The 15,023-nt window shown below is 38.9% G+C and overlaps 1 long non-coding RNA gene across 1 annotated transcript in view; it reads left to right on the forward strand.

The window, feature by feature from the left end:
- Positions 1–13,550, forward strand: part of LOC310890344 — an 80,113-nt gene extending 66,563 nt beyond the window's left edge. Inside the window, exons 3-4 of the long non-coding RNA XR_014577205.1 lie at positions 6,996–7,070; positions 12,169–13,550. This is a non-coding gene — a long non-coding RNA (uncharacterized lncRNA). The remainder of the gene's footprint in view (positions 1–6,995; positions 7,071–12,168) is intronic.
- The last annotated feature ends 1,473 nt before the right edge of the window (positions 13,551–15,023 follow it).

Below are 15,023 nucleotides of genomic sequence, written 5' to 3' on the forward strand. Positions count from 1 at the left end.
TCTAAGCTCCGTACAGGGAGTTTGCCCATAAGACTTACTAGTCTTGAGCAGTTATTGAAGCTTTTCCACAGTATGAATGCTTCTCATACTCCTCTTTGGCACAGTCTTTGGCATAGTACGGGTCCTTCTCATAGTTGTCCTTGGCAAAATAAATTAAACCACACAATGACACTGTTGATGTAACATAAATGTGACCACAAGAGGAGCCAGAGCACAAAAACTGTTGCATTACACCCCCTCTGGACTATTTACTTTAGCAATGTGCCAGACTGAGACATACAGCGCTGTAAGACAATGCGGGAGCTACGATGCATTTTTGCATGGTGAGGGTGACCAAAAAGAGATGAGCAGAGTTCTGTAATTTTTATTATTATTATTTATTTATTTTTGCTGAGCCAAAAGCATTCCCAGCTGATGAGATGGGAGCTGTGAACTACTATGGGAGGCAAAGGACTTATAATCCTGGCCACCTGTGAACACATTTGAAAGAGCTGTGGCCTTACTGCTGGTGGCTCACATTCCAGCCTGCTTATTTTTGTGATGCTATGGCATTGTGTGATTCCTGTTAGGATCTGTTGTTTAACATGTTGTACTGGTAAGGCCCCAAGATACAAGTGGCTGGACCATAGGCTGTGCATCTGCTTTTGGGCCAAACTCGTGTAACCCTACAGCCCAACCTGAACTTGACATAATTGCAGTTGTGGCATTTTTGAAAAGCAAGGCAAAAATTCTCACTAGCCTTCACATTTCATTCAGTGTACTTATACTGTTAAAAATATTGCAATCAAGGAAACTTTATGGAGATGGACTCGGTGGAAGAATGGTGGGTCTGGAGGCCCCAGGATTAGTGGGAATATGAAGATGATCCAGTACCATCTTTGTCGGGGTTGCTTTGGTGATTCATATCACTGCTTCTGCTCTTCAGCTGGGGAGGAGCTGCCACGATTAAAGCACTTCATTTTGCCTGGCTAGCACAGCCAGCCTAGCAGAGATTCTTTCGTAACACTCAAATGATTTACAGCAGCAGCAGCAGCTATGACTACAACTGGACTAAATCCAGTAACCAGCTCTTAAACTACCCAGTGTAAACCACAGCCAAATTCCACATACCACTTAGAAAATTCACACAACATAGTGATCATCCAAGTGCTTAACTTGAGTGTTCTGATACCGACAAATATATTCAGTTATTCCATTCTAATTTGTTGCAAAGTCTTGGCAGAGCTTGAAATATATTCACTTCCAGACGCAGAACCACTACAGCCTGGGGTAGGCAGCAGATAAGGCTCTGTTCACACGATACCTTTCAACACCATCTATATTTTTCCTTGGGTTGTGAATATCTAACTTGCCTATAGTCTGAGAATAGCCTGTTGTTTTTAAGTTTTAAAGTGCTGTTTATTATGTTTGGAATAAGACAGATTCTCTGCCCTTGTTTCACTGTTTTCTTAACTTAAATACATATATATATATATGTTATTGCTGCTGATACAAAAATATTTTCATCAGAACTTCACTATAGATAAAACCTGAACTTTTAATTAATTGATTTCCTGACAATTTTCTTAGGTTAGAAGCACAAGATGTGTATTGTGCAATGCTCATCTCTCACAATTACAGAGAGGTCTGAGGCTGTGATATGCACCACTTGCTCAGCAGGAGTACTCACAGTAGCTGCTCAAGACCCGTTCTTCACTTCTCATTACTGAGAAGGGTTTTTTTATTATTTTTGTGTCTTATAGTCCATGCAGTGCAGTCCCTGATTCAGTGTACAAAGCACTGTAAGTTTCAAACTGGCTCTGTGCATTAGACTATTTTAAAATAGAAAAAGACATAATTTTAGTCAAATCATTATAAACTAAGAGCTTTTGTAACCCAGCTGATTCAAAGGCTTCATGACATCTTCGTATTTGTGAAGATAGGAGGAGATGACTCTGCTGTGGACTAATGTGGTTGTGAACTAAAGCATTTAAATATTAACTCAGATATAGCCATTTAACTAAACAGTCAACAAAAATACAACATGAACATCTCATCATTCCCTTTTCTGCACGGCTGATGGAGATTGTCCACTTAGAGAAATTTACATGTCTCAGTTAAGAAGAACCCTGTGTAGTATATTGGAGTCATATATTGAGAGCTATGCAGATGTGACACTGTGGTAGGTTGTGATAGAGCAGCCTATTACATCATAACAAACTTCAGCAACATTACTTATAGTTACATGTATATTTACATATATATATGTGTGTGTGTGTGTGTGTATTTATAGTTTCAAGCAAGAAATGCCACCTTCTTAATTTCTTGGTAAGAAACCGTTAAAGCTTGATAAGGGTTAACCATTAAAGTTAAGAGAGGCTATTAAAATGGAACAGATTTGCTAAAATATCAAGCAGTTTCCTGTTCTGGTTCCCTAAATGGCAACAATCGCATGCTGGGCTATTTTGAAAATTGGGCTCCATTATGTAAGATCTATGCTTGTAGGCTGTAAGAGTCTTTGCAGGTTTACTCTGTGCAGTGAGTGAGCAGAGGGATGCTGACATTTATTTCCAAAGCCATGTGATTCACTTCAGAGACGTGGTAGGCAGGGCGCCTCTGCTGAGTCACAAAATGGTAGAAGCTGGACGGAGCTTCTGGAAATAATCTGGTCCAACCTCCTGCTCAGGAGAGGGTCACCTACAGCAGACAGCTCAGGGCCATGCACAGTCAGTTCTCCAAAACGGAGACCCCAGATCTCCTCTGAGCGACCTGTTCACTGATCTATGTGACCCTATAGGCTTTTTTCAGAGTAGAGGTTTCACTGATGTCAATAGTATATTTTCTTGTAGCCCCCACGGACATAAGAGAGAAAAAGTCATCTGAGATAACGAACAGCCAGCTAGGAAAAATTGAATAGTCCCCAGCCATACATATTAATACCAAAACATGGGAACCAATTTGCAATATTAAATACTTAAAATTTAAAACGTATTTTTAGATGCTGGCTGGGAAGATTCTTTTATAATATATAAGTGCAAACTACACTTTTACTATCACTGAATTCTGCTGAGAGTTACATTATATTTCATTCCTATTGCAAGCTTTAACCCTTTAATTTCTGATCTTCTCTATCTTTTCAAAACTGTTTCATCCCCAGTCCAGTTGGTTCTTGATTAGAGATATACAAGGCAAAACTACAAACATGTTTTCTACTAAGAAGTATATAATACGCAATCTCAACATTTAGTCTGATTCTAAATCTTCAGCTACTTCAGCTTTTATGGTTATCAGGACAATTTTCTGGACAGGACGAGCAGAAATGTTGTAAAACACCCTGTCTTTAAAGCTTTTTAAAACCATTTTTCTCCGTTATCATGGTCCTGGAATTTGACAGTTTTGCAACAACAGCAACAAAACTCTACCCATATATCTCAGCTCTATACATGAAAGCTTCATAGCCTGTCACTAGACTCGTGATAACAGCAGCTTAGCAGAAAATACCTGCTTTCCTTCTAGATATGTAGGGCTTATTGATTTAAAATGTAGTGATTTTGAGAAGTCATTAAGATCGAGATTCTGTCTTTTGCTTCAGCTTTTAATGTCAATTTCTTATGTCATCACTTGTTACAGTCAGCTCCAGGTACAGCCAGCAACTTTTAATAAAGCTCTTTTAAAATTAAATTAAAACAAGACATTACACACTACAAATGACCAAAAAATTATCTATTTTGAATGAAATTTCCTTTTTTTTTTTTGTGAATCAGAAAAAGGGGATAACTCATTGCATTTTTTCATGAAAAATTGTGTGTGAGATATGACATTTCCCAATGGAAAAAAAAAAATAAGAAGAAGAAGAAAAAAAAAAAGAAATGATATAAAATTTTAAGATGGATAAGCTGACTAAAAACTCCTGCTAATATTTTCTAAATCCAAAAAGAAAATTACAGCATAAGAGAGAGTGACTTTCCTTTTTAGTGACAAGACATGAAAATGGTATCTAAATCCATTCCAGCTGGAGATATACCTGAATATTTATATCCATACCCAGACTGCTGTTCACAGTACAAATGACTCTACAATAAGAAAACAACTTCTATATGAAACATTTTCAATTTTACTAAAAACAGGATCAACACTTTGTCTTCTGCTCAGTTATTGTAGCCCGTTGTAAAATGGCTGCTGATGTCTGCAGAGCTGAGCTCTCAGGAGCAGAGAGCAGCAACATACTAAAAGCAGAAGCAATCAGAGTGGCATAAGTCATGCTCGCTAAATCCCGATAGCAGGAGTTTCAGTAAAATCATATTTCAATACAAATTTTCAGCCCTCAAGGGGGAAACCCAAAGTTTTGGAGCATGTCTTTATGGTGGCATAGTCATTGAACTCAGCTTCTACACCTGAAGTTTCAGTGATCATGTCCAATGTAATCATTTATGGCCAATTGCTATTGCTCTATTGCTTTAAGCAGCCTTGCAGGTCTTTTTTTTTTCTTTTTTTTTTTGTCAGCTTCAGAATATGTCGAAGTGTCAAACCTAATTTTTCTCACCGCTCCTGCATGCCAGTAGTTTGCAGTTAAAAATGCTATCGGACTGAATCATGATGCTATTTCCAACACCAAAACGTACAAAGTGCTGTAGGGAATAGTCTCTTCTGCAAACAGGTGGCAAATGTTTCTGAGAAATGCAAAATGTAGTGCTTCAGCAGGACAGAGTACTACAGAGTTTCACAATCATTGCTGTGTTTTATGCTGGTAGTTGTGTTTTACGACAATTGCTTACAAAATGTATCAAAAGTTAAAGTCCCATCAGAATGAAAGAAGAACTTGAGTTGCACATGACCTCATGTTGCCAATTACAAGTAAACTTCTATAAACTATCTTGGCAGGTGTTGGCAACTCTATTGTGTGGGCATTTTTAGGGCTTTCATCCGAATTTTTGCACTTCGGAGCTGCATCTGGCAGAGGGCCACAGCAGTACCAGGAGCTCGTGATGCTCTCTGTGTGTCTGTGCATGTACATGTGCATGCGAGGAACTGGAGGTCCCGATAGCACAAGTCTGCTCCCCTAGGTTTCAGCAGAGACCTGGGCATGTTGCTCCAGCACAGTGTCAATGTCGACTGTAGGGACACATGAACTGACCTCTGACCAGCTGTATCCTCTCTTTTGCCCAGAGCTTACCACCTCCATGTGGAGGAGGGTGCAGGCATGGAGGGTTACGAGTGATGGTGAACCTCTCAAACGCACAACCCCACTGTCTGCATGGGGATGGCAAGCCTCTGGCATGGAGACCAGCTTGAGCAGCTGGAACAGAAACACCTGAGTGTTTTCTGGAGCTCATTCATGTGGACAACCTCTGCCAGAATCCCACATGTCAATGTCCATCTGGAAAGTAACAAATGTAGTCTAAATCTTACAGAGCAGAATAATGCCTAACTGTCTCTAAAAATACAAGTCCTTGTATCCATCTCAGGGATTGCTACTGAAAGGTTCTCTGTGTTATAGTGGCAATGTTAGCCATTAGGAGTTAAATAAATACTTAAGAAAACAAGATAAAATGCACATCCTAAGAGAACCTGTGCACCAGTAACAACTTCCAGTTCATTGTTATCTATGTGGGCCCTTCAAAACGGGTACATGCACATTCACCTTTGCTCAAGCTCGAGGAGGGGTGAAGGGGAGAGGGAAAGGTTGGGATGAGAACAGGTCATGGGGGAAGTAGAAATGTTGTTACTCCTTTTGTAGGCACATTTTAGATGCCTTTAGTATATGAACTGACAATTTTAATTTGTCTCTGTGCTTAAAAAAACAGTTGAAACTAGTTTCTTTGCCATCACATATCAAACAGATCTCAGGTGATGGGTTGAGCAGCTAGAGCTGAGGATTTCAGAATTTTTTTGTATGAGGATTGTCCAAACATGCATATAGATACCTAATTTCTTTATCACTTTCAAAAGTACTAAGGTAGCAGTTTCTGTACGTGCCTTTGCAAGTGCAGTGATACAAACTGTGCATGTAAATAATTGTAAGTATAGGGATTTAAGCCTACATAGCATTGTCGAAAAAAGAATGCAAATATCATGTTTCTATGGGGTGGCACCAAGAAAAAAATCTTGCTCTTAAAGTGCTACTGTTTTGAGTGGTTTTGTTTGTTTGTTTGTTTTTCTGTATTATTTTGCAGACAACAGAAAGAGAAGTGAATTTAGTGGAGCAGAAAATAAACAAGAGATAGAAAAAGTAAAAAAGCTGTACAGTTTATTTTGAAAGGAGATAGTAAATATATTCTTGTCTCATGTGAAAATCAATGTTCAAGGACAAACAATCTGACCAATCCAAGAAAACTTTAAAAGTTTGTAGGGAAGTAAGTAGGTATGTATCTACACGGGCACACAGGCACACATGCATATAACTTACACGTAGAAACATTTTCATGTGACAAGATGCCATTTAATCTGTTTATCTTGATGAGATAATGTGGTGAGGTAGACAGGATTGTAAAAGAGATTTTGGCTTTTCATTCCTGGCCCTGCTACAACGAATGTCAACATTATTGTGTTTTCTTCTTACTCTTTGTTTTCTGTTTAGGTAATAATGTAAATTTTAAGCTCTTGAAAGAACTTGCTGCATATTTGCAGAATGTTTTACTCTGTGGGTTCCCAAATTAGTTGAAATCTCTTGGCTTTGATGTAATAACAATAGCAGATAAACCCAACCTATAATTTTCATAAATGCAAGTATATTTTCAAGAACTAAATGTCACGGTTTCCTGGGTGCTTTGCAGATGAGCTGTGGTATACTACCCAAATTTACCTTTATGTTAAATTACAGATCTTTGCATGACTTCTCTGACGCTTATCAAAGTAAATTCTGCACAATATGCAGTAGGTGACAGGAAAGATTGCACCAGCTAGCCAAGCTCAAGTGACAGATTTCAGCTGCACTGTAGGACAAATAATTTGATCCATTGCCTTTTGATCTAACTTTTGCTTTTTCATTTTACAAAATTTTCATTGGAACCAACAAGACCAACAAGTCAATCAACAGAGTGATGTATCCCTTGGAGCAACAATGGGAAGCAGAACAGAGGCCTTCGTATCAGGTGAAATATTTAACAAAACATAACTTACTTATCAATGGTGTTTCTACCACTGAGGTTAATAAATGTAGTGATAAAAGTAAAACTGGTAGCCTGAACACGCTTCTGTGACTTGGGTATTTCATTCTCTGAACTAGTAATGAAGAATAATTGTCTTTTGAAGTGTTCATTATCCCTTAAAAAGATGCTTGGAGGTCTAAACAAGACAATTAAATTAAAATGAACATTCAGTAAAATTGAACCAAATAAAATTAATCAGTGAAATGCGAGGAAAATAAGACAATAAGAAAAATTATTCTGCATCTGGATCTTCCATATTCTAAGCCTAAGTTGATACAAAGGTGGGAAATCCTTAATTGTTAATGGGTAGCATCCTTGGAACTACTGAGTAGTTGGTGAAAAGTTCTGTAAAAGAGACATTCGATACTTTCAGATACAGACTGTATAAAAAACAAAATCCACATGTGTAACTTACTATCTCTACAAACTAATTGTCTTGTTTCTCAGATGCACTGAAATTTACCACAACCTTGCGAAAGATTTAGCAGTCACTGAATTGTTTAATTATGAATGTTTGAAAAACATTTTTAGGCATCCGTGAAGGTATCTTCCCCACTGATGCCATGACATAAATCAGATTTAACATGTTATGTCCAAGTCAGACAAGATATAAACAGTTTGCAGTTGCATCATCTCTTTGTATGGACTTTCTCCGTGAACAAAGAACGTACTTCACAAAATGTTTAAGACAGATTCAGTTTGTGGTTTTATGATTTGGATGAGTGCTTGGAAGCCTAAAAACTCCAGAATTCCTCAGAAATAAATGCATTTTCACAGGCAATGCCGTTGATTACATTTTCAGAAGAAAGAGGAAGAGATACTGGAGGAAATCGTCCCATATACTATCTCTAATGTGAGCTTCTCTCACATCATTTCTTTAAAATTATTGGTCAAAAACAAAGATTATCTTCACTGCGCCTTGCAGCTTGACAACCTATTCCTTCTCCATCTTTGTGCCTAGTGCCCTACCTGACTGCAGACATTGGGAGAGAAAAATCTAACTTGCCACAGTCCATTGTCTATTACCACCTCTAATGTGCTTAGTAAGATACATTTGTTTAATTTGCACTTTGAACTAATGCTGTACACCGGTGTGTCTTCACATGAAGACCACCACAGGGTTGAGAGCAGACTGTCTGCAGAGCCCCAAGGTTGCCTTGTTGCCCTATCAGCATAAGCTGGGAACTCGCCAGCACACCCAACACTCTAGCTTCCAACCAGGACACTCTGCATGTGCCACTGCCTGAATGGGGGGGGCAGGGGTGTCTATCTTTTTACACTTTTGCACAATTCCATGGAGCACAGCTTCCCACCAGGATGCTGCTCTGTTTGTTTTAATTCTTCAAGGGTTATTCCCAAGGAATGCTGTGCTGCAAGCTGTGCCTTCCCCAGGGGACTAGGTTGAAAAGGAGCTCAAGCACATGAAATGTACCATTTACATATAGCTTGTTTCCACCTTTCATTCTCTGAGTGGCTATCACAGATATCCACTGAATTATATGCAGTGGAATTGCTCTAAGCAGTTGTTACCTCCTGAGTAACAAAGTAAAGCTCAGGCCAAGAATTAGGCTAACTGATTTATACATCTTCAGTGCAGAGAATTGCTCTGCTGGCGTCAGAAGCTCAGAGGTCTTAAGAAAGTATACTGGTAGGCAGTGGGCATTAAATTTAACTAATCCATTGGCATTTAATTTAGGCTAGTGGAGCAAGGAATTAAGGCAAATTTAGACCTGGGGAGCATGGCCAAAGTTCCTTTATCAACTTGACTGCTGTCTGTACTAGTGATAGAACTAAACAGAAGTGTTCTTCCAAGTAATTTGTCACTACTTGTAATGATGATAGCAACAGTGACACTGCAATACCCAATAACTGATTCATCATTTAGGCTAGGGGTAACTGGCTTTTTGATCCATTCATTCATATTGGCAGAAAGTCAGCTGCTTTGATAGGCATGCTATAGTCTCTGACTCCTAGATCAGCACGCCACCCTTTGAGCTTATATCTGGAATATGATGAGCACTCTCTACTTTAAATGAGCCCCAATTACAGATTACTTTTCATTAAATTTTAATGTGCAACCAGAGGAAGTTGCTCATTTATGACACCTTGTTTGGTATAAGGCTCTTTCAGTAGGCACAAACTACATATTGAGACAAAGAGAAAAAAATAAGAACTGGGTACAGCTGCACATTTTGTCTCTGGGCTGATGAAATGTGGGATATTTCCAGCCTCAGAGCTCTCCTGGGTTGTCTGTTTTCTTGATTTGTTACTGTTGACACTAGGACAGGCTTGGTCTTCACAACAGCATAGCCCATTGCAAAATGTCAGTCTGCAAGCTGACTCTGGTGTCGGAACTGTTGAATGGCTGCCAGAGAAACTGTGTCTCTGCAACTATTGTACACGTTATAAGGCTTGGGATTGACTAGACAAACTGTTCATTCCATTCACTCACATGCTACTCAAATTAAGCAGAAGTTTATTCTGCAAGTGCTTTTAATGTTTTCAAGAGGCTAGTCATGGCGTAAGTACTACTCAGGATGAGTAACACAAGTTTGGCTTTCTATACAGAGTGATATTTTGCAGCTTTAGTCTTAATAACGGAATTTCTTACATGAAAATTATGCAGACACTCTGTAGCCGGTTTTAGCACAACTTCACTGTGTGGGTATTAAAGAATTCAAAATTAAGGCAACAACATCCAAAATTCTGCAATAACACTTTGACTATCTGAGAACTCTGTTCATCTCACATTATAAAGCTAGAAAATTTTAAAAGACTATTCCCCAAGGATGTTTGAAAATTTCATCTTTAGAGAGTCTTACCACGTACGTTTTGTGAGTTATTTTTTTCAGCTGTTTCTTGCACAAGTTTTGACAGACATATGATGAAATTTGTATTTCTGCCCAGAATGCAAAATAAGTCCCAGCTCTTAGATTGGCTTTCTGTGACTCCTTAAAGTATTTTCTCTTCATAACTGCCATTACAGTACTACACTATAACTTTCACACATATTTGTCATATATGTTAAAGGTCTCAAACAATTATAATTGCATTATTGGTCTGCTTCAAGATGTGTTTTACTGTTAGAGGGCATTTCATGTTTTTCTTTCTCAAAATTTGTGTCATTAACTCTTGCTGTCATGTTGCTGGACAGTTCTCTGTAGCTCCATATAAGATGTTACCACTGTAAATTCTGTGGTATTTAAGAGCTGCCAGTAAAAGAAAACACATGAGTTCTGGCAGGAAGGCATTTGTTTTGTTGTTGAACTATAAGCAAAGTTGAAGAACTTCCTTACCCCTTCCAAATAGCACTTCAACAGATGATTAATTTCACAGAATTTTATGTCTTCAAGTAAAATGTCATACATTTAAAAAATAACTAACTATTTTGGCCTAAGGGATACTATAAACTGGCCTGCCATTGACATAACTACAGGAGTTCAGGACTTATTGTGCTGATCATGGACTTGCTGGACGTGAGCAGAGACTGTTTGGTTGAGCCCCTAAGATGGCAGCAATACAAATAGACAAGACTAGCAGCTGGCACTGTCTGTTTCCTTGTGTTCTTCAAGAATAAATATGACATTCAGAATGCTTTTATGTGCTAGCCAGATACCTTACTGTGCCTAGAGTCGGGAAGAAAAACATATTTATCAGAAAGTCAGAGAAAATAATCAAATTGTGGCAACAGAGGGTCAATTTTACTTTCCTACCAGATGGAGTGAGAAACAATAAGGAAGAGCTTGCCCTGGTGTATTCTCAACCTCTTTTGCTTCGTTCTGACATGAGTTTCAAAACCATAAATCACTGTTGGAGTTTCTGGGGCATTTTTTTTTTGAAGAGTTTAATTTAAATTCTCTTAAAATTTCTGATAAATCTTCCATCTAGGCAGTGAGCCAAGAAATGATCACCAGGCGACACTGAAGTCCAGTCCCTGACCTCAAACATAATTTCAGTATGTCCCTGGACTGTACTGTGATAGGATGTGACAGGATGTTTGTGTATGTAGACACAGTATGGACTAGGGCACTAAGCACGTGGCTGGGAGCTAGGAGGAAGAAGAGACACGGCACCTTTGAGAATGTATACACAATATTCGCAGAACATGACTGAACCACAGTCTAGGACACAGATTTCCTGGGTGCATTAATAACTTCTGGTGTTTTCTCCACAGGAATACTTCTCATTATACTCCTATGGAAAAAAATAAAAAATGAAAATGTTATAAAACATTATACTCCTGTGGGAAAAAAAAATAAAAATAACTGAATGATTTCTGTTTTGTTTGTCATATACGTCACATGTGTTTCATAGCACTCCAGGGAGAAACCTTAGCTCTGAATTAACTTTGTAATGCACTGAGTTTTTTTAAAACTACATTTGAACTTTCAATCTTCTATGCAGCCCCCCTCAGATCTCATTTGGCCTTCCCTACTCTCACATGGTGCTGACAGAGACACCGGTATACCTGACTCTTACTCTCCAGTTTTCTGTCCCTCTTTGGCCATGCTGCCTTCTTGTCCTCCCTCTGTTTAGATCTTTTCCAGGGACCCAGTTTATCTGTAATCTAACAGACACATTAATCAGCCGTCTTCACCACCCACATGTTTAAGATGAAGCAAGTGAAAAGAAGAATGGTGACATTTTCTATGGGAGTGTCAGAACATCCTACCTTTCCTGCATTTGTTTCCTAAGTAGTTCAGACAGAGAGACTTGAGTCTCTGTTTTTGCCATACAACAGTAAATTAACAAAGATAATCAGTAATAATTGAGTTGCTACCTAATTCAGAATAGTCTGAAGGTGTGTTGGTTGTTGTAAACAACATGCATGTTGCATTGATATATGTTGTACGCTGTGAAAATATAAAGGAATGTTTGTTATGAAACTCCCTGCCTCAGAGAGCTTATAGTGTGAGCCTTGTGGATATATTTATTTATTTATTTAAATTATTGATAGGAATAAAAATCCGTGGCTTTAACACCAACCTAACAAGGTGTTTTTTTTTTTCTTTTTTTTCTTTTTTCTGGAAAATGGGATGAGTTGTACTGGCTGAGGCAGCAGGGACTTTATCATCTAATCCCCTGGAGAATCTGGGAACCTCTGAGCACTCAAAGACTACAAATCAGAGTAACTCTCACTTCAGCAGAAGAGGGTAAAATTTGACTCTTTCCAGCAAACATTATCACCATTTCTCAGCAACTGCTGGGAAGAATACTATCAGTAAGTATTCCTGTTTTCTTACTTGTTGGGGATTGTGTGTGCCCTTTGAAGCCAGGTGTTTCTGCTGACAGTAAGGAGGACCATTCATTTGTAGCATCTCCTGCTGCAGCAACTCCAGTAATGACTGCAAAGGCAAGGGACCCAAAACAGCTGCACATCAAAATCTTAAAACACAAAGTTGAAAATACTGTAACTTACTTGGAAGGTTCTTTCTACTACAGCAAGGATGCAATGTTCTATTCTGGGAGATGGCTGTTTCTCCAAAATGTTCTTGTTTGTCTAATGCACTTGCTGAAGGATAGGACATTATCTGCCTACGCATAAAATGCAGGAGCGGTGTTATTTCTCCAATTTGCATTATTCATCCAGAACAAGAAAGCTTTTCTTGTCAAGAGGAAGCTGGTTGGGCTGGCTTGCTCTGCCTATTATTAATAAATAACTGAAACATCTTTTTAGTCATCTAAACATAGAACAATGTGTTTTGTTTGTTTAAAAGCCAGGGCCAATTTAGTAACCAAAAGTTAACTTTGGTTAAAAAATAAAAATAATAATAATAATTAAAAACAAAAAACAAAAACAGTAAGGTATACAGATAAGCAAGTTGGTTACAACACATTTTCACCTGCGGAAAGGAAAAGTAAAAAAAAAAAAAATTAAGAAGGACAACAGAGTTTTAACTCTGTGGAGGGGACTGAATCAATACCTTCAGAAAATAGCCTTTGTTAAAACAACAGGGCTTGAAAGGCAGACTGGAGAAGAACAGGATCAAGCCTGGCCAGGAACAGGGCCATATGACCAAGTGCAGAGTGGGCTCTCAGTCATTCATTGCTACATTCCCTAATGCTAGAATCCAGCAGCAGCAGTTCAATACACCTTATAGGACTGTGACATTTGGCACTGGCGGGTTTAACATACGAAGTGTTATTTCCACATTGTACAGAAACAGGTATCAGCGATATTCCCCAGCCTGGTATGGGAACTAATTGCACAGAATTTAAATGCTTTCCTTTCTGGTGTGCTGTATTTTAACACCATTTTACTATTCTGCTTTACCTAATTAATTCAGAGTTAGATTTTGAAGGTGTGGGAAGAAACCTTCAAAAATACTAAAAGCAGCTCTTCTCCAAGATTATTTAACTGTGGCTTTGCCAACAGTCAAAAGAGATTAGTAGGGCTTTTCTCCCTTCTACCCATTCACATGGTGTAACCTCCCCAGCACAGCTGCAGCTGTCACAGCTGTAACACAAACTTCCTGAAGTGTAGGAAGAATAAGACTATTTTTATTGGTGGTGACACTGTCTTTAGAGTTCATCACATGCTAGCCTAAATCTCTCTGCCAGCCTCCCTTCTGTAGTGTTACATTTATTTATTTTATTTTATATTATTTGTGCAAGTGTTTGATATTTAAAGATGTAAGAGAGTTATATTAAGGAAAGTATTTATAATTATTATTTGATACTTAACCATGCAAGTTTAGGGTAAACTGTGTTGGCCAAGAATTTTGTTCCTAACATGTCTGTCTTCTGTATTTCCGACAATCTGGTATACATATGTGCTTTTGTAGTTATGGTTGCAGTGATATGTTGCAGTGACATTATGCCTGTTAACAAGTTGTTGTGCCAGTTTTGCGTGACACACATGACAGCAACTGATTGGATAGATGAACCGTCTGCCTGAGCCTACTTGCACCAGCTTTCCAGTGGGAAGTCCCTTCTGTTTGATATTAATGTCATAGTGATGTACTGCGGCTTTGACGGTAGCTGTGAATATTCATGTGATATTATGTATTTGTACTTTGCAAGGTGCTGAATTCATGGTCTATAAGGATTACAGATGACTACATTTTATTTCTTTATTTCTGACAAATCTAATAAGAGAAGTGAAAAATCATGTGGTGCACTAAGAGAAATTCTGCAAAGTAAGTACGACCAATTTAAGCAATGGCTTAAAAAATAAAAATAAAAAAATGGCTCAAATGCATAAATCCAGGAGTTATTAACTTGCCCCCAACTCCCTACAAAAAATTATAGATAAAGATATTTTCCTCAAGCTGGCATTTGATATTCAATATTTTTCTATAAGATGATAAAAATGGTACTTTTTTATTATTATTATTCATAGAATCATATAATATCCCGATTTGGAAAGGAACCAAAAGGATCCTTGATTCCAACTCCTGGCTCCACACAGGACCACCCAAAAATCAGACCACCCAGAAATGAGACCATGTGTCTGAGAGCTTTGTCCAAAGGCTTCTCAAGCTCCAGTGGGCTCGGTGCCATGACCACTGCCCTGGGGAACCTGTCCCAGTGCCCGAGCACCCTCTGGGTGCAGAACCTTTCCCTAACCCCCACCCTGACCCTCCCCTGTCCCAGCTCCATGCCGTTCCCTCGGGTCCTGTCGCTGTCCCCAGGGAGCAGAGCTCAGCGCCTGCCCCTCCGCTCCCCTCGTGAGGGAGCTGCAGGCCGCCATGAGGCCTCCCCTCAGCCTGCTCTGCTCTGGGCTGAGCAAACCAAGGGACCTCAGCCGCTCCTCATACATCTTGCCCTCTAGACCCTTCACCATCTTTGTAGCACTCTTTTGGACACAAATAGTTTTTCGTCCTTCCTATACTGTGGGGCCCCAAACTGCACACAGTGCTCACAGTGAGGCCGCCCAGTGCAGAGCAGAGCAGG

This window comes from Anser anser (genome assembly GCF_964211835.1).
Source record: "Anser anser genome assembly, chromosome: Z".
Lineage (NCBI taxonomy): Eukaryota > Metazoa > Chordata > Aves > Anseriformes > Anatidae > Anser > Anser anser.